Consider the following 19,418-nt stretch of genomic DNA (forward strand, 5'->3'; position numbering starts at 1 on the left):
GGAATAGACTCCCTCAAGAACTGGTTCTGTCCAGCACAGTAGATTGCATCAAAAAAGGCCTGTAGTATTCCTAAATGCACAAAATTAAATGGGATACTGATATTTAGAGGTAAAACTGATCCAGGCAATATCCAATCATCTCTTGGGGGAATCAGGAAGGATTTTTCCCCCCTATTGAAGCAAATTAGATCATGCTTTTTTTTTTTTTTTTTTTGCCTTCCTCTGGATCAACTGTGGGTATAGGATTGTGTATATGGAAGTTTTCCATGTGTGTTTTTTTTCTGTTGCTTGAACTGGATGGAAATTAGCCTTTTTTAAATCATATTAACTATTTACCTATTTTAATTATTTTAAGTAACATCAAAACCTCAAAAGAGGCCCTGTCACCAGACCATTCATTTTAACAAAACATTCCCGTAAGATTATATGAGCATTTAATGTATTTTATACATGTAAGTTACCTGTACACTCCTCTGTTTTGTAGGCATTCAAAAGCCCCTTTACTGCTCCCGTGTTCAGCAAGCATTGCTGCCACCAAATGAGGCACAACCATGTGCCAAAAGGTAGGCTCGCAGGTGTGGTGCAATATTTCCATTAAAGAAAAAAAAACATTTAGCTGTCAAAAAAACAGAACAAAAAAAAAAACAGGCATTCATATGGCAGATTTGTGGCTTCCTGGATGCCTGTCAGCCATACAGTACCTTTACCACTTTCTGAAAAGTGTTCCAATATGGACTGGTTTTCAGAGGGCAATGTTGTGGCACTTTTCCACTGCAAGTACCGGCTCGGCTCTACTTGGCCCTGCTTGGCCCGGTTTGCTTTTCCACTGCTGGTACCGCATGGTACGGTGTTGGAACGGTTCGGTACGGTACGGTATGGTTTGCTTTTCCACTAAAGTAGTACTAAAGTTAAGTGGGTGGGATAACAACGGGGTGGGTGGGATTCTCTGACCAATCAGTGGCTAGTAGTGACTGCATGCAAAGCATTGTGGTATATGGTACCGGGTATGGTACCTCTTGGAACCACAATCGAGGTTGTACTGTTTTTGAGAGCCGTAGCGTTCGGTTCCATGCAGTGGAAAAGCGCCGCCGTACCGTACCGAACCGTTCCTACACCATACCATGCGGTACCAGCAGTGGAAAAGCACAAAAGCAAGCCGAACCGTTCGGTTCCATGCAGTGGAAAAGCGCTGTGTACACTAAGCCTATGTGAGTTTAATGGGCTAGGTTTATTTTGTATTATGGATTGTTTGTATCAAAGCTATTATTAACATTGTATATATTTTTTTTTATATTGGAGCGGTGCAGCAATTGTGCATGGAGTATTTCACTTTTAGATATTTGTGTTTTTTGGATATTTGATTTTTAACCCTTAAAGCAGAACTTCACCCAAAAGGGGAAGTTCCGCTTTTTCCTTCTCCCTTCTCCCCCCCCCCCCTCCTTTATTTGGAATGTTTTTTTTTTTGTGAAGGGGAGTGGGTACCAGATTTTGACAGGTATCCACTCCCACTTTCGGTCAGATTGATGCAGCAATCTTAAAGCTCGTACACACTTGACAGAAATCAGACGAAATATCCTCCGATTTTTCTCTCTCATGCTCAGCTGTCATAACCGGTTTTTAGTTGACAGTGCATAATGTTCACGAAATTTCTCGTTCGATTTTTTTATTTTTTTTGGTACATTTGTTCCTAGACTTCCGGGTCGTCAGCGACTTCAGACCATGCGTGGTTTTTCGTATCCGATTTTTCGTGGACGTACTGTATACACATTAAACAAAAATTGGTAGGACAGACGATAAAAAACGGAATTTTTGTAAAATCTTACCTGTAAAATTCCTTTCTCTGAGTCCTCCGACAGTCGCTGCCCCCGCCCCTCTTTTGGGGTTTAGGTACTCTACTGCTATTCCACTGAAACTGAAGCAGGAAACAGGAAGCAGGAGGGTATAGACTGAGGGGACCACCCCCTGGGGTGGGGATTATGTTAAAAGCTTTAATATTGACATATTCTGTTGCCTAGCTACTCCTACGGAGCAAAGTCTAATACCCCATTGTGACGAATATGAAGATGGCGGCGACTGTCGGAGGACGTAAGAGAAATTTTGGTGTTTGTCCCTCTGTTTTTTTTTTCGTTGAAAATGTTGGCTTTGGCTGCTGAAAGTTGTGTACACACTAGCCGAAAATCGTACGAATTTACCTCGGATGGGAATTTTCGGCAGATTTTCTACTAGTGTGTACCCCACTTTAGCGGAACGACAGTGAAGATGACTGCGCCCAGATGATAATAATATCCTTAACCTGTTCTGCTGCAATTTAATTAAGGGGGCCTCAACCAAAATAAAATTATAAGGGTGACAGCACTGTACACGGCTGTGTGCACAAAATTGTGGTCAAAACAACATATATAGTATACACTGTGCTAAATTCTATTATCCCTATTAAACTCTTGTTGTATTATTAACAATCTTACAGTGTTACTAATATTCAAGAAAAACTTTGCATCATAAATTCAACAAAACATAAAAAACAAAAAGTGACGAAATAACAATAATCCAACATTCAAGTGTATATTCTGTGAAATAGACATGTATCAAAAAATAAAATTGAAAATGTTCTCCAGCAGTTCATATCAAGTCACACATAGCAAAATCCGTGTGTAATCCCCAAAGGCATCCAAGTGCAGTTTGACAATTTTACTCTTATAAACTGCCACCACACCAAGTGAATTATCCACCACCATTTTTGATTGAGATCACTCACCAACAGTAATGGCTGCTAATGTTATAAACCAGCAAACGGGCGTTTTCCCTTATGGGGCGCAACCATGTGCACATCTCTAGTGGATCTTCTCTGCACTCTTCCCCTGGTCTCAAACGTTAGCTCCAAAAAGGTGAAACCCAATATAGAAAAGAAAGCTGGGCATAGCATAAAACCTTTTTAAAACATATCTCCAATTTATTGAAACCATGATACACTCACATTTGAAAGTGTCTGCACCGACACAGGTTCAGGCTCGGCTCACATATATGCGATGCGGGAAATCTGTGAATCCACTGCGGGTTTCCGCATCACATTCATATCGCAGGCAGTTCATACTGCCATATGCGAATCGCTGGGGGTGTTAATACAAAGGTAACGACATCCCCAGATCAGTCCACATATCGCAGTGCGAACTGACAGTTCTGACATGAATCGGATTGCATTGGTGTGAGCCACCATGCGACCTGATTCTGCTGTGGACCCAAAAAAGGGTCCTGTGCGTGTTCCGATGCAATGTTCCGAATCCGATGCAAATTCAGCCATACAATCTGTATGGCTGAATTTTCATTGCACAGACATTGCCTGTGATTTTCAGAGCAGTGCACTCCGAATCACATGTGATGTCTTTCATCACTATAGTGTGTACCAGGCATTACATCCACTAGAGATCTGCAGATGATTGGGCCTTATAAGGGAAAACGCCTTTACTGGTGTATAGCATTACCAGCCATTACTGTTGGTGAGTGAGCTCGATCATAAGTGGTGGTGGATAATTCACGACTGATCTCTGGTGAGTACCGGTTTAGGTAGCTGAGATGAAGAGCAGAGAACATGTTCTTCCCTTCTCATCACAGTACATGACCGTTCTGTCACAAACGGCCAATTTAGAAAAGTGAGATCTGAAGATCTCACAGCCGTTACTCTGAAATATCTCCATTTCAGATTCTCCAGCTCAGAGGTAGAGAATCAGGGAGAGAAGCTGGTAAGATTAGAGGAAGAAGACTTCTTTCTTCCAATATATCAGCACCAGTGGGTTCAAAATTAATAATAAAAAAAATATATATATATGTATATATTGTATGTATGTATGTATGTATGTATGTATGTGTGTTTGTGGGTGGGTGTATGTATGTATATATATATATATATATATATTTTTTATATATATACTGGTGTGTGTGTGTATGTATGTGTGTGCGTATATTTATATATATATATATATATATATATATATATATATATATATATAGTATGTGTGTGTATATATGTGTGTGTATATGTATATATGTGTGTGTGTTTGTATATATATATATATATATATATATATATATATATATATATACTGTATGTATATATGTATATATACTGTATATGTATGTGTGTGTGTGTATATGCATATTAATATATATATATATGTATGTGTGTGTATATGTATATATGTGTGTGTGCATATATATATATATATTGTATGTATATAAACTGTATGTATATATACTGTATATATGTATATATACTGTGCATGTGTGTGTATAGATATTGTATGTATATATACTGTATATATACTGTATGTATATATACTGTATATATGTATATATACTGTGCATGTGTGTGTGTATAGATATTGTATGTATATATACTGTATGTATATATGCTGTGCATGTGTGTGTGTATAGATATTGTATGTATATATACTGTATGTATATATGTATATATACTGTATGTATATATGCTGTATATATGTATATATACTGTGCATGTGTGTGTGTGTATAGATATGTTTTCATGTGTCAGAACATGTCATTACGAGTTCTTTTCAACTTTGGTTTCACTTTTTAAACTTAGCGGCACTGTAATCTCACAATATCTCGTGAGATTTCAGGCAGTCCACCCAGTTATACACGGATCTCAGCCGTTTGCAGAGGAAAAACTCCTCTGATCAACCTGTGAGAAGTGAAGTTCTCCACCTTCTAAACTGGGTGCCAGAGGAGATAATTTTTCTCTGAGAACTGCCGAGAAGTGAACTGAGAGAAAACTTCTCAGTTTATTAAATGTACACCTTGGTGTGGTGACAGTATATAAGAAGAGGAGAGTCAAATTGTCAAACTGCACTTGGATGCCTTTTGGAATTACACACGGATTTTGCTATGTGTGATTTGATATGAACTGCTGGACTATTGACACATTTTCACTTTTATTTTTTTTTTCAAATTCAACTTTATTGAAATATCAAAGAAAACACAGTATACAAAATGCGTATAAACAGAGGTAACGCACATCAGCAGAAACCACGATAAAGTGCATACATTAAGTATAGATGTCAGGGAACTGAGAGATTCATCATATACACGAATGCAAGACGTAGAGGTTAAGGCATCTAAGTACAGGGCATCACTGCAGTATGGTAGCGAAAAGCAGCAGAAGAGGCAGAAGAGCGCGTGTACTGAAAGTCCGAACCATTGGATTTATACGCTTAAGGTGGAGTGAGGTGGAGTAACTGTGTGTGTAAAGAGGGGATATGAGGCAGGAGGGGTTAAAGACGGGTAAGAAAATAGGGGAAGAGAAGTGGGAATGGAGCATCGAAGTAGAAGAGGCCAGGAGGGGGCGAATGTAAAGGGAAGGGGGGTGACGGGTAGCGGTGAAAAAGAGAGGTTACAAGTAACCCGTGCGGGTGACCCTGTCCCCAGTCAGGTGGTGCCCGATGGGGGGGAGGCGCTCAGAGTCTGTCCCTCGTCTGAAAGAATAAACATGTTCCAACATGCCCATGTTTTAGAGTATTGCTCTTGTCTACTCTGTGCGGAGAGTACCAGGTCTTCCAGGTCATGAATCCATTTCACTCTACGCAACCAGAGGGAGATCGTCGGGGGGGTCGTACTTTTCCAGCAGAGGCTAATACAGGACTTAGCCGCATCTGTGAGATGTCGGAGCACAGATCGTTTGTAGCGCTTCGGAGCCATCCCAGAGCAGTGTAGTAGAAAGAATGCTGGGTCATCTGGGATAATATACTCGGTCATTAGTTGGGAAATCCTGCGTACTTCAGTCCAGAAAGCCCGGAGCAGAGGATAGTTCCAAAAGATGTGGGACAAGGTGCCCACATCCTGTTGGCAGCGCCAGCATCTGTCAGATGCCTCTGGGAAAATATGACGGAGTCTAACAAGGGAGTAATACCTATGGGTAAGAATCTTGTAATTAGATTCCTGGATGCGGGTGCATATAGAAGATTTAAGGGAGAACCGGAGGATGTTACGTCTCTGGGGTTCAGAAAACGTCTTGTGGAGTTCTCCCTCCCACCTAAGGATTCCCGGGAGAACAAAATCCTCAGGGGGTAGCTAGAGGAGGGCATACAGTTGGGAAAGAGCATGAGGCATGTGGCCCTGGGTGGTCAGAAAAATCTCAAATGGCGACAAGTCTCTCACGAACAGTGAAGGGGGGCCCAGCTCCCTGAGAAAATGGAGAAGCTGCAGTGCCTGCCAACGAGACAGACAAATTTTCCCCCCTGTGGCGGTCAGCCGGGAAAGGTCCGGCCACTCCCCACCCTCGATAAAATGGGACGCCTGTAACGAGCCCTCACGCCGGAGGTCTCCAAATCTATCCCCCGCACAACCCGGGGGGAACTTCGGGTGACCCAAAATTGGGGACAGCGGGGATCGTCCGTCCGAAAGGCCCTTGCTAAGAACTACCGCAGAGCATGTTCGAATCATCGGGCCGATGGTGGGATGGATCCTCACCGCGGCAGGTACATCCCGAGGGATCAGAGGGGCCCTGGTCAGGAGAAGTGGAAATAGGTGTAGCTCCATTGTCACCCATTGTTTAAGGTGAGCGTGTCGGGCCCAGTCAATCCACCACGTCAGCATGGCTGCCTGATTGTAGCGACGGGGGTCCGGCAACGCCACCCCTCCAAATTTTTTGGGCAACACAAGAAAGTGGCGAGCCAGCCGTGGTCTCTTCCAGCCCAAACTAAGTGCGTAAAGGTGGATTCGACCTTCTGAAAGAATGTCGCCGGTATAAAAACAGGCAATGCTTGAAACAGATATAAAAGCTTGGGCAGTACCGTCATCTTTAGGATGTTGCAACGTCCAAACCAGGAGTGAAGTCCTCTCGTCCACCTCTCTAGCAGTATTCGAATCGCCGCAAGGGGTGGGAAGTTTAGGTGAAACAAGTCCGCAGGATTGGGTGAAAGCCAAGTGCCTAGGTAGCGCAGACCCACGGTTGCCCACTTAAAGGGAAAATCGTGGGTCAGAAGATCTCGCAGGGCCGGTGACAAAGCTACCCCCATGATCTCCGACTTGGAGAAGTTGATCTTTAGGTTGGAAAGTGTGCCAAATTGTTCAAATTCCTTCATGAGGCAAGGCAGGGAAATCAAGGGCTGGGAGAGGGAGAAGAGAAGGTCGTCCGCGTAGGCCGAGACCTTGTACGAGGTCGACCCCACAGAAACTCCCGAGATGTCCAGGTTCGAGCGGATCTTGGCCAAAAAGGGTTCCAGAGAGAGCACGAAGAGCAACGGCGAAAGGGGACAGCCCTGGCTAGTTCCGTTCAGGATGCGGATCGGGTCCGAGAGAACACCATTCGCCTTCACCCTCGCACTGGGAGTGGAGTAAATACACTGTATCCAGGACATCATCCTCTGTCCAAGCCCAAAGTGGCGCAGGACTTCGAACATATAGGCCCAACCGACTCTGTCAAACGCCTTTTTCACTTTTATTATTTGATACATGTTTGTTTCACAGAATATACACTTGAATGTTGGATTATTGTTATTTTGTCACTTTTTGTTTTTCATGTTTTGTTGAATTTATGATACAAAGTTTTTCTTGAATATTAGTAACACTGCAAGATTGTTAATAATACGACAAGGGTTTAATAGGGATAATAGAATTTAGCACAGTGTACAGTAAACCCCCCTCCATTGCGGGGGTTACGTTCCGGACCCAGCCGTGAAAAGTGAAAATCCGCGAAATAGAAAAACCCCATTAAAATGCATTGTAGGCATTTTTTTTTTACTGTCACTGTACGTGTAAAAGAATTTTAAGGTCTCTAAACACACTTTTAAAACAATAGAAACTCATTTAAACACATAAAAGATACTGAGAGACATAGCAAGAGCTATGGAAAACACAAAAATATTTAATTTTTAATGATTTATATAGTAAAATAACATTACAAAAAAAAACGTAATATACCGGGACCGCAAAAACTGAACCGCGATGGAGCTGGGGTTTACTGTATATTTATTGTTTTGACCAAAATGTTTTGCACACACCCGTGTAGAGCGCTGTCACTTTATATTTTTAAACTTAGTGGAAGTTTAGTCCCCCCTCCTTTCCCTGCAGTCTCTTGGGACACGTCACAGGTCCCAGAATATTGCAGGATCATTCACAGGGTGCAGCTGGCCGCAAAGCTGCAAGAAGTCACAATCGTCTGCCCACAGGTAAGATGCCAGTACTAGGACCCGAAGACCGCCAAAAAGCTGGGTTGGGTGAGGACATCTCTGGATCCTGGGACAGATAAGTGTGTGTTTTTTAAAAGTCAGACGGAGGGATTTCTTCTCACTTCCTACTTTGGATATTGGACAGGAAGTGAGGGAAATCTCCCCAATGGGACACAGATGGCAAAAACAACAAAAACTGACGGGAGTTATAACCCTTCCCAAATTAAAAAAGCTTTTCTGTGCCAGATTATGTACCTAGTACATGACCCAGCACTTCCAGGTAAAGGGCGCATGCATACTGCCAGCAACCCAGCTGTGCTGTGATTAGACACAGCACAAGCCAATCAGTGGGTGCCAGCCAATAGATGTCCGCCAGCACCTGCTGATCAGCAAGGCAGATCACTGTCCTGTCAGGCTGAGTTCACACTATGAGCGGAGCGGCTTGCAGCAGGGGTCCAGTACATCCCTGTTCATCGTTTCAGGTCTGAATTTAGTCAGAATTTCTGGCTGAATTTGGATCTGAAACGGACCAGTAGACGCACAGGACCCATCTGCAAAGCGCTCTGGAGCTGCCCTGGAGCTGTGTGAACTGGCTTCAATAAGAGCCGGTCACAGTCTCCTGACATGCGAATGAGATGCGGGGAAACCCAAGTTAATTTTCACCAGTGTGAACCTAGCCTCAGCGGGGAAGTGATGGATTTTGATTTCCAGCAAAGCAGGGAATAAAATCCATCACTTCCCTTGGTAAAAGCACCACACATAATGTACATAAACACTGGCTTGGCATACATTTAACCCTTTGATCACCTTAGCTGTTTTTACAACTTCCCTGCCAGTGTCATTAATACAGTGACAGTGCATATTTTTAGCACTGATCACTGTATTAGTGTCACTGGTTTCCACAAAATGTCAAAAGTGTCAGTGTCAGAATATCTGCCACAATAGCCCAGTCCCTCTATAAGTCACTGAGCGCTGCCATTACTAGTAAAAAAAAAAAAAAAAAAAAAATCCTAGTATATACTGTATCTCATAGTTTGTAGGCACTACAACTTTTTCACAAATCAATCAATATACGCTTATTGGGATTTTTTTAACCAAAATAATGTAGCAGAATACATATTGGCCAAATTTATGAAGAAATTATATTTTTTACATTTTTTTTGTTGGATATGTTTCATAGCAGAAGGTAAAAAGTATTTTTTTTTCAAAATTGGCATTTACCTCTGAAGAAATCAGTTGTGATGAAACTAGTCAGGGCATAGCCTTATGCAGCCAGGATTATGTCACAGACTGCCTGATCTGTATACCTGTATTCATTTCTTTTTTGTTTTTGATGTTTGTAAGTGTACTTCTATTAATTTATTAAAAAGTTTAAAGCAGAATTACACTATGTTTGTTTTGTCTGGGATTATCATTTTTATATGATCTGGAGAGAAAGAGGAGACTTGTCTCAACCTGACCCCTTGACTACAAACTTGAGTATCCGGTGCTACAGCTTGAAGAATCACAGGATATACACGAGCCTTCCTGACCCTTTTATCATATGATAAGTTGGTTCCACATGTTTCGGTGAGCGCTTAACCACTACCTCTCTTGTTGGTGTTGGGATCAGATGCAGTGGAGGCTGGTGCTCATTTTTTTTTGGGGGGGGGCGCAAACAGAAAAATGTAATAGGCATTGCTTTGTGGCAAAAAACGCTGTAAAAAATTGCGTGACTTTAAGGAAACAAAAGTGTGAAAGGGGCCTTCAGTAATCAAGGTATAGTGTGCCCCCTTCAATGCAGAGTGACCACAGCGTGCCCCCTTTCAATGCAGAGAGACCACAGCGTGCCAACTTTCAATGCACAGTGACCAGCGTGCCCCCTTTTAATGCAGACAGACCATGGCGTGCCCCCTTTCAATGCAGAGAGACCACCGTGCCCCCCTTTCAATGCACAGTGACCAGCGTGCCCCCTTTCAATGCACAGTGACCAGCGTGCCTCCTTTCAATGCACAGTGACCAGCGTGCCCCCTTTCAATGCACAGTGACCAGCGTGCCCCCTTTCAATCCACAGTGACCAGCGTGCCCACTTTCAATGCAGAGAAAAGCGTGCCCCCTTTAAATGCAGAGACCAGTGTGCCCCCTTCAATGCAGAGATCATCGTGCCCCCTTTAATGCAGAGACCCGCGTGCCCCCTTTCAATGCAGTGGCCAGCGTGCCCCCTTTCAATGCAGAGACCAGCGTGCCCCCTTCAATGCATAGATCATCGTGCCCCCTTCAATGCAGAGACCAGCGTGCCCCCTTTCAATGCAGAGACCAGCGTGCCCCCTTTCAATGCAGAGACCAGCGTGCCCCTTCAATGCAGAGATCATTGTGCCCCGCTTCAGTGCAGAGACCAGCGTGCCCCCTTTCAATGCAGAGACCAGCGTGCCCCCTTCAATGCAGAGATCATCGTGCCCCCTTTAATGCAGAGACCAGTGTGCCCCCTTTCAATGCAGTGGCCAGCGTGCCCCCTTTCAATGCAGAGACCAGCGTGCCCCCTTCAATGCATAGATCATCGTGCCCCCTTCAATGCAGAGACCAGCGTGCCCCCTTTCAATGCAGAGACCAGCGTGCCCCCTTCAATGCAGAGATCATCGTGCCTCCTTTCAATGCAGAGACCAGCGTGCCCCCTTCAATGCAGAGACCAGCGTGCCCCCTTTCAATGCAGAGACCAGCGTGCCCCCTTCAATGCAGAGATCATCCTGCCCAATTCAATGCAGAGATCATCGTGCCCCCTTCAATGCAGAGACCAGCGTGCCCCCTTAAATGCAGAGACCAGTGTGCCCCCTTCAATGCAGAGATCACCCTGCCCCATTCAATGCAGAGATCATCGTGCCCCCTTCAATGCAGAGATCATCGTGCCCCCTTCAATGCAGAGATCATCGTGCCCCATTCAATGCAGAGTGAACAGCGTGCCCCCTTCAATGCAGAGATCATCGTGCCCCCTTCAATGCAGAGATCATCGTGCCCCCTTTCAATGCAGAGTGAACAGCGTGCCAAGCCCCCCCCCCGAGACCAGTGCACTTACCTGTAGCTTCAGTCCCCGCGTCTCCTCGAGTCCTCAGTCCTCCGGCCTCCTCCTCGGGCCAATGGCATGGGGTTTGCCTTTCGGCCAATCAGGAAGCGGGTATCGAACCCACTTCCTGATTGGCCAGGAGGAGGATTTTCATTCGCTATTGTCACACAATGGGTGGGCTCGGGGCGCACTGCTCTGCGCCCCGGGTCCACCCTTTGCTGAAGCCTATTAGAGCCTCTGGCTCTAATCAGGTGATGTAAAAAAAAAAAAAAAGCCCCATTGAACTCCATGCATCCGGCGCCCCGCATGTAGATTAGGGGGCCGGACGCATGAATTGGGGGGCGGCCGCCACTGATCAGATGTCCTTCTTGGATCACTCTTTTCACCTTGGATGATTTGTGTTTTTTTACTTGGGCCTTTTTTCACACACACACACACACACACACATACATATATATATATATATATATATATATATATATATATATATATGTATGCTATCCTATAGTATATTTTTTTAGCGCTGCACAGTACTTTTTTTCCATTTTTCTTTATTTATAGCACAATAAATAAAAATCGCAGGGGTGATCAAACACCACCAAAAGGAAGCTCTATTTGTGAGAAAAAAGGACATATATTTTATCTGTGTACAGTGTTGCATGACTGCACAATTTTCAGTTAAGTAATGCAGTGCCGTATCGCAAAAAATGCCTTGGTCATGAAGGGGGGTAAATCTTCCAGAGAGCTTGTGGTTAATGGAAGCACAGTGGCTGTACAGACTGTCTGAAGTGCAATGTGCTGTGTGCCCATCCCCGTGTACCCGACTCTGTGTACCCATCCCTGTGTGCCTATCCCTGTGTACCTGACCCTATGTGCCCTTCCCTGTGTACCCATCTCCATGTGCCTGTCCCTGTGTACCCATCCCTGTATGCCAGTCCCTGTGTACCCCACCCTGTGTACCAGTCCCTGTGTACCCCACCCTGTGTACCTGTTTGCCCAATCCTGGGTACCTGACTCTGTGTACCCATCCCTGTGTGCCAATCCCAGTGTACCTGGCCCTGTGTGCCCGCCCTTGTGTGCCTTTCCCTGCGTACCTGACCCTGTGTGCTCGTCCTTATGTACCTGTCCCTGTGAACCCATCCCTGTGTGCCCATACATGTGTACCCGTCCCTGTATACTCGTCCTTGTGTACCCATCCTTGTGTGCCACTTGGTTGTTGTGTAAAGCTGCAGAACATCTATTTAGTTATAAAGACCGCCTGCAGGCTGGGATTGTAGGGGTTCAAAGGATGTCATTAGCTTGGTCTTCCCCTATGGGACAGCTGAAAGATAATCAGAAACATGTTGTATTTACTTATTTATTTTGATTTATTTAGACAAAAATGCAGATCATCAATACACAACCCAGCTAGGACCAGTGAGATGGTGAGAGGCAATACAGATCCATTTTCTTATGTCATCTGTCTTACACCGTCCCTCAGTAATGATAGAATAGTAATAATTGCAGGAGGTGTACAGTGTGTGATCACAGCGCTCCTGGCTGTCACCACAACCAATCCAGTGACAGCAGAGTGCGCACCACACCCAGCATTTACGGAGACTGCTGCTGTAGTAGGAGAGTTACGGTAAGGCTGATGTATCGCGAGATTTACTGAGAGGAGCTGTGAGCGGGACCCTTCAGTTTATTATCGGAGAGAGGTAAGTGTGTGAGCTGTCACGTGTCCTCCACCGACACCACCGACACACCGACCACCTCTGTGTGTATAAATATGTGTAATATATGGGGGACTACAACTCCCAACATTCACCTCACATAGACACAGCACTGTGTACAGTACTCATAGTTCTGTCTTCACTTCAGTCTGTTAATTCCTCCCCTCTCATCATAACCTGTGTGTGTACTGTCCTTCCTCATCATATAACATGTGTGTGTACTGTCCTTCCTCATCATATAACCTGTGTGTGTACTGTCCTTCCTCATCATATAACCTGTGTGTACTGTCCTTCCTCATCATATAACATGTGTGTGTACTGTCCTTCCTCATCATATAACATGTGTGTGTACTGTCCTTCCTCATCATATAACCTGTGTGTACTGTCCTTCCTCATCATATAACATGTGTGTACTGTCCTTCCTCATCATATAACATGTGTGTGTACTGTCCTTCCTCATCATATAACATGTGTGTGTACTGTCCTTCCTCATCATATAACCTGTGTGTACTGTCCTTCCTCATCATATAACATGTGTGTGTACTGTCCTTCCTCATCATATAACATGTGTGTACTGTCCTTCCTCATCATATAACCTGTGTGTACTGTCCTTCCTCATCATATAACATGTGTGTACTGTCCTTCCTCATCATATAACATGTGTGTGTACTGTCCTTCCTCATCATATAACCTGTGTGTGTACTGTCCTTCCTCATCATATAACATGTGTGTACTGTCCTTCCTCATCATATAACATGTGTGTACTGTCCTTCCTCATCATATAACCTCACATTCCTCCTCCTTATTGTGTTCTCCTTCTTGTATTCCCCCCATTTCCTTCCCCTGTCTTTCTGCCCCCCCTCCCCCCCATCCCTCAGCCCCTTGGCCTCCCTGCCCCTCGGTCCCCTCCGTTCCTCTGCCCTCCTGCCCCTCAGTGCCCTGCCTCTCGGCCCCTCAGACTCTCCGTCCCTCGGTCTCTCCGTCCCTCTGTTCCCTCCGCCCCCCCCCAATCCCTCTGTTCCCCTGGTTTCCCCATCCCTCAGTTTCCCTGTCCCCCTTCCCTTGGTCCCCTCTGTCCACCATCCCTGTTCCTCTATTCCCTTGGTTCCCCCATCTCTCTGTTCCCTTGGTCCCCTGGTTCCCCCATCTCTCTGTTCCCTTGGTCCCCTCTGTCCACCATCCCTGTTCCTCTGTTCCCTTGGTTCCCCCATCTCTCTGTTCCCTTGGTCCCCTCTGTCCACCATCCCTGTTCCTCTGTTCCCTTGGTTCCCCCATCTCTCTGTTCCCTTGGTCCCCTCTGTCCCCCCGGTTTCCCTGTCCCCTCGGTCCCCCATCCCTGTCCCTCTGCCCCCCCCCCCTGCCCTGTCCCTCTAAACCCTGGTATCCAACTTGCAGCCTGAGGACCACATGTGGCCCTTTGGCGTATGATGTGCAGCCCTAGGACCTCAGCAGTCTGTAGTGATTAATGGGCCATACTTACTATACAACTGTCTTTAGATTTACCAAAACCATATAATATGAGGTCAAATCTAAACACTTGCAATTTGTATGCAGTCAGACAGGCCATTTCACTACATAGTTGAAGGTAAATCTAAAGGAAATCTAACAACAAAAGTTGTATAGTGTGTATCCAGCTTAAGATAATATCATTGATCTCTGCTAGCCTCATGTAACATGTTCCCAGTTTCGTATTGTCTTCTGCAGCATATCCCCAGCCAAAAATGTATCCTGTCCAATCTCTCTTATTACCTCTAATAGGTCTGCAGTCTCTGACAGTCCAATCAAGCATTACAAACATTAAACATCATGTTTGGCCCCATTTCATTCCCCCTTTTAGCTCATAAGTTGACAACCACTGCACTATACCCATCCCAAATCAGTCCCTTCATACACCCCCCCCCTTCCCGTTCATCTATCCCTCTATAACCGCCCCCCCTGTCCGTCCGTCTGTCCCTCTACCTCCTCGCTGTCAGAATACAAGGATCAGCGTTGTCAGCTATAGCCAGTACCACTGATTGTTTGGGAAAAACCCAACAAGCTGTTTCTACACAATTCAGTCAATAAATCGATGTGTGTACAACCAGCCTTCCCATACATAGATCGAAATTCATCCAGTCCTAGATTTCGAACTGTTTATGGCCGGCTTTAGTTGAAAGCAGTCGTGTCATGTCAGTATGAACAGTACACCCTCCATACATGTCAGTATATACAATGCAACACACATACAGCTCAGCACACTGTCCATACATGTCAGTAAGTGTCTGAGAACTTGTATATGAATAGGGCCACAGACCGCAACGGTGTATAAAAAGATAGGGGCTTACCAGAATCCAGTGACCCACAGTGACGAGATGAAACAACGCTTGTTTTGTAATGAACAAGACCTCAGCCTTCCTTTAAGCACCTTGCCAGACAGTTATAATGCAATGTGTCCCACAGGTCAATAATGCGCAGTGTAAGAACGGTATCAAAAATAGGAAAAGACACTCTCCATAGTGTAAATCAGTAGGGTGAACAATATTTAATAAGATAAATTCCACTTACAATTGGTAGGAAGTGTACAAACAGATCATATCCCATGGATAGTGCATTTGGCCAAAGCCAAGATAACTGCAGCTGGTTCACACATCCCGATGTTCTGACAAAATGTTGAACCGGTGTAACGTTAAAAAACCCTACCTCGTGAAAATTCCCTACCCTTGTCACTTCCGGTGCACATACGTCATGGAGCAGCTTACCAGTGCGCATGCTCATAGCTGCGGAGGGTAGGGAATTTTCACGGGGTAGTGTTTTGTAACGTTACACCGCATCAGCTGTTGCCACGGGTACATTAAATCATCTCCGCTCCAACCCCTGTGACTTCCCTGATCTCGGCTCTCAAATGTAAAAGCGGCGGGTGAATGAAAATATAAATCACGGAGATCTCGGCTCTGTGAGTTATATTTTTATAGACCTGCCGCCGCTTTTACATTTAGGAGCCGAGATCAGGGAAGTCACAGGGGTTGGAGCGGAGATGATTTAATGTACCCGCGGCAACAGCTGATGCGGTATAACGTTGGAAAACCCTACCCCATGAAAATTCCTTACACTCTGGAGCTGTGAGCATGCGCAGTGGTAAGCTGCTCAGCTGTTCCATGACGTAGGTGCACAGGAAGTGAGGAGGGTAGGCAATTTTCACGGAACACCGGGCAGAATAAGAAACCCACGTCACTTCCTGTAAAACTGCGTATGCGCATCGCGTCATACATGATGTCGGTGCACTGAGGAATTTCTTTGTCAAATTCCTCGATCTACAGTACTGCTAATGCACAACGCAAAAATACATGAGTGCGTACGAAATGTATATTGTTTGATGGCTACTGTGCCAACCACTAGAACTGAGCACGCGTGCAGTCAGCCTGAATAATTGTATGAGCCTAAAATATAGACAGTGACATACAACAATAAATTCATATATTCCAATAAATTTTAATGTTTGTGTGTGTGTATGTGTATATATATATATATATATATATATATATATATATATATATATATATATATATATATATATGTGTGTGTTTTTTTTTTTTTTTTTGAGAATATGAAGTACATTTTATTTACTTTGATTTGTCTGCCACTGAATTAAAAAAAAAAAAAAAAAAAAAAAAAATATATATATATATATATATATATATATATATATATATATATATATATATATATATATATATATATATATATATATATATATATATATATATATATATATATATATATATATATATATTCAGTGAAATTGAAATGTGTGTGCGATTGTACATAGGACGGCTCTGTACGGGACGTGACAGCACTGTGCTTAATGCGGTACAGAGCTATGCCACACACGTTACAATTTCTTTGAATATGTATATTCAGTGGAAGAAAGATCAAAGTAGAGCTGCACGATTCTGGCTAAAATGAGAATCACAATTTTTTTGCTTAGAATAAAGATCACGATTCTCGGCATAATATCATCTTTTACGTTATACAAAAAAATTGGTCTAACGTTACTGTTTGCTTTTATTTTTTTTTTTATATATATAATGTTTTGGGGGTTCTAAGTAATTTTCTAGCAAATAATATTGTATTTTACCTTGTAAGCAACAATTGTCAGAAAAAGGCTGGGTCTTTAGGAGGTTAAACTGCCCTCCCCTCACTTACAGATGGAAGTTCATTCCTTTGATCTAAAAGAAGGAAAAGAAGATACATTGTAAAACATTGTGTTTATACTTATATTAGCAGCTTTAACAATGTTGATAAACATTTGCAGAGGCTCTTTTTTTTTTGACAGCTGTGAGTGAGCAGAAAACAGCTCTGTAAGAATCGAGGACATGCCGTTTAAATCGTGAGAAGGGGGTGAATCGAGATCGTGATTTTTTTTTAACGATCAATCGTGCAGCTCTAGATCAAAGTGAATAAAATTTACATAATATCAATTTTATTTATATATGTGTGTTATACACACACAGTAGTTTCAGTTTATTGAAATATATATGAATTCATTGTTGTATGCCGATGTCTGTATCCGAGGTTCAGACAGACAATTATTCAGGCCGATTGTACGCATGCGCAGTTCTACTGGTTGGCAGAGTAGCCGTTAAACAAGGTACATTTCATTCGTGTTTGTGTATTTTTGCGTTGCGCATGCACGCTACTGTTGGTCGAGGAATTTGACAGAAATTCCCCAGTGCACCGACGTCAAGTATGACAAACTGCACATTTACAGGAAGTGACGTGGGTTGCCTATTCTGCCGGGTTTGACATTTTGTCGGAACACCGACTCTGTCCAGCGCTTTTCATCATATGTGACGTCATCAGGGGCAGCCTGGTCATCTTGGTCATTGGATTCTAGTAAGCCCCCACCTTTTTATACCCTGTGGTGGTCTGCGATCCTATTGCCTACATAAGTTTTGAGGCTCAGAACTCACAACTTCACAACTTTTTTTCTCCTGTCGCATATAGAAGACCGTTCAACCTATTTTCTGGCCTTTCATTGGAACTTTTTGATTTGTAATTTCTTTGCACTCCTATGTATTTATTTTTTACATTTGGCACTTTTTTTATTTTTTGCATTGTATATATTTATCATTTGCAAGAAGCACCAATGTGAATTTTATAGCGATGCACTGTTGGTTTCTTTTTCATGCATATCAGGTTTTAGGGTATTGTGCTAGCTGCTATTAATCTCTACATGTTGTGGGTTTCTATATCGTTTTTTAGGGTATTGTGCTAGCTGCTATTAATCTCTACATGTTGTGGGTTTCTATATCGTTTTTTCATTTTTCTTTTGAGATCTATTTTTAGATCCTGGCCAGACTGTTCAATCTATTTTTAGATCCTGGATCTATTTTTAGAATCTGGTCTAGACTGTTCGATCTATTTTTATATCCTGGTCTCACTGTATACTGTATGAAGCTGAGGCTACATACAGTTCATACAGTGCTCCCAGCCACTGCAGCCTTTAGTGAGGTAAATCATTTGTTTGGACCCTTTTCGGGTTTCACTAAAACATGGAGATCAGCTTTAAAGACTGGAGGATGGCTTACATAATTGTGACTCAAAACTGTAAAGTGACGTTCAAATTCATGATTTTCACACTTATTGAGGGACAGTGACTCCGAAAGCACTGAAGCCATTGGATCAGCCTGAAATTCAGGGAACCTACAATTTCAGGAAAGTTTAGAAGTGGTAGCACCCATACATCTCCGGTACATGTTTCCTTTAGGGTCCTTTCCCACGAACAATCCGATCAGATCCGCTTGTTAGTTTTTTCAGGTGGACCTGATCAGATGCCCCATGCATCCCTATGGGGCAGCATCTCTGCTGACACCCGCTGCTATCCGCTTCCGACCCTATTTTCCATCCGTCCAGTGGATCAGATATGATGGGACAGGCAGTCCGTTCTCATCCGATTTCCCCCATAGAGGACAGCGGGGATATGACAGCTCCATCTCCGCACACAGAGCCATCCGCCTGCTCAGCAGAACAGAGTCCTTTGGCGGATGTGGACTGTGTGAAAGGACCATTAAATAGCTGAAGCATGTTGTACCTGGAGTAAAAAAATACAGATGAAGAATACACGGTCCACCAGGAAATATGCCCTCTAGTTAAAAATCATAGGCTTTGAAAAGTTAGATACCAATTTATTATCTGTAGTAATATGAATATGTTAGAGCAGTGCTGTAGTTACTAACTCTACTACTAGAAGTGCATAATGCAAAAAACACATTCCATTTATCTAACAAGGGTTCAATAAGCTAGAAACATAGGATAAATTGCTCTCTATAAATCTATGCGTTCTATAAATCTCTCTATGGGGGAATTGGATGGGAGCGGACCGCCAGTCCGCTCTCATCCGATCCCATCCAATCCCCTGGACGGATGGAAAATAGGGTTTCCGTCTGTCCGGATTTCACGGACAGGATCGGATGCGGATGGTAGCAGGTGTCAGTGGACATGTCACCGCTG

General features: G+C 43.6%; 1 protein-coding gene across 2 annotated transcripts in view; it reads left to right on the top strand.

The window, feature by feature from the left end:
• The first annotated feature begins 12,819 nt into the window (after positions 1–12,819).
• Positions 12,820–19,418, top strand: part of MAD1L1 (mitotic arrest deficient 1 like 1) — a 1,208,181-nt gene continuing 1,201,582 nt past the window's right edge. For both annotated transcript variants that reach the window (XM_082260829.1, XM_082260830.1), the window contains exon 1: positions 12,820–12,914. The gene's annotated coding sequence lies outside the window, so the exon portion shown is untranslated. The remainder of the gene's footprint in view (positions 12,915–19,418) is intronic.

The sequence above is a fragment of the Pelophylax lessonae genome, assembly GCF_965119305.1.
Source record: "Pelophylax lessonae genome assembly, chromosome: 6".
Taxonomy (NCBI): Eukaryota; Metazoa; Chordata; class Amphibia; order Anura; family Ranidae; genus Pelophylax; species Pelophylax lessonae.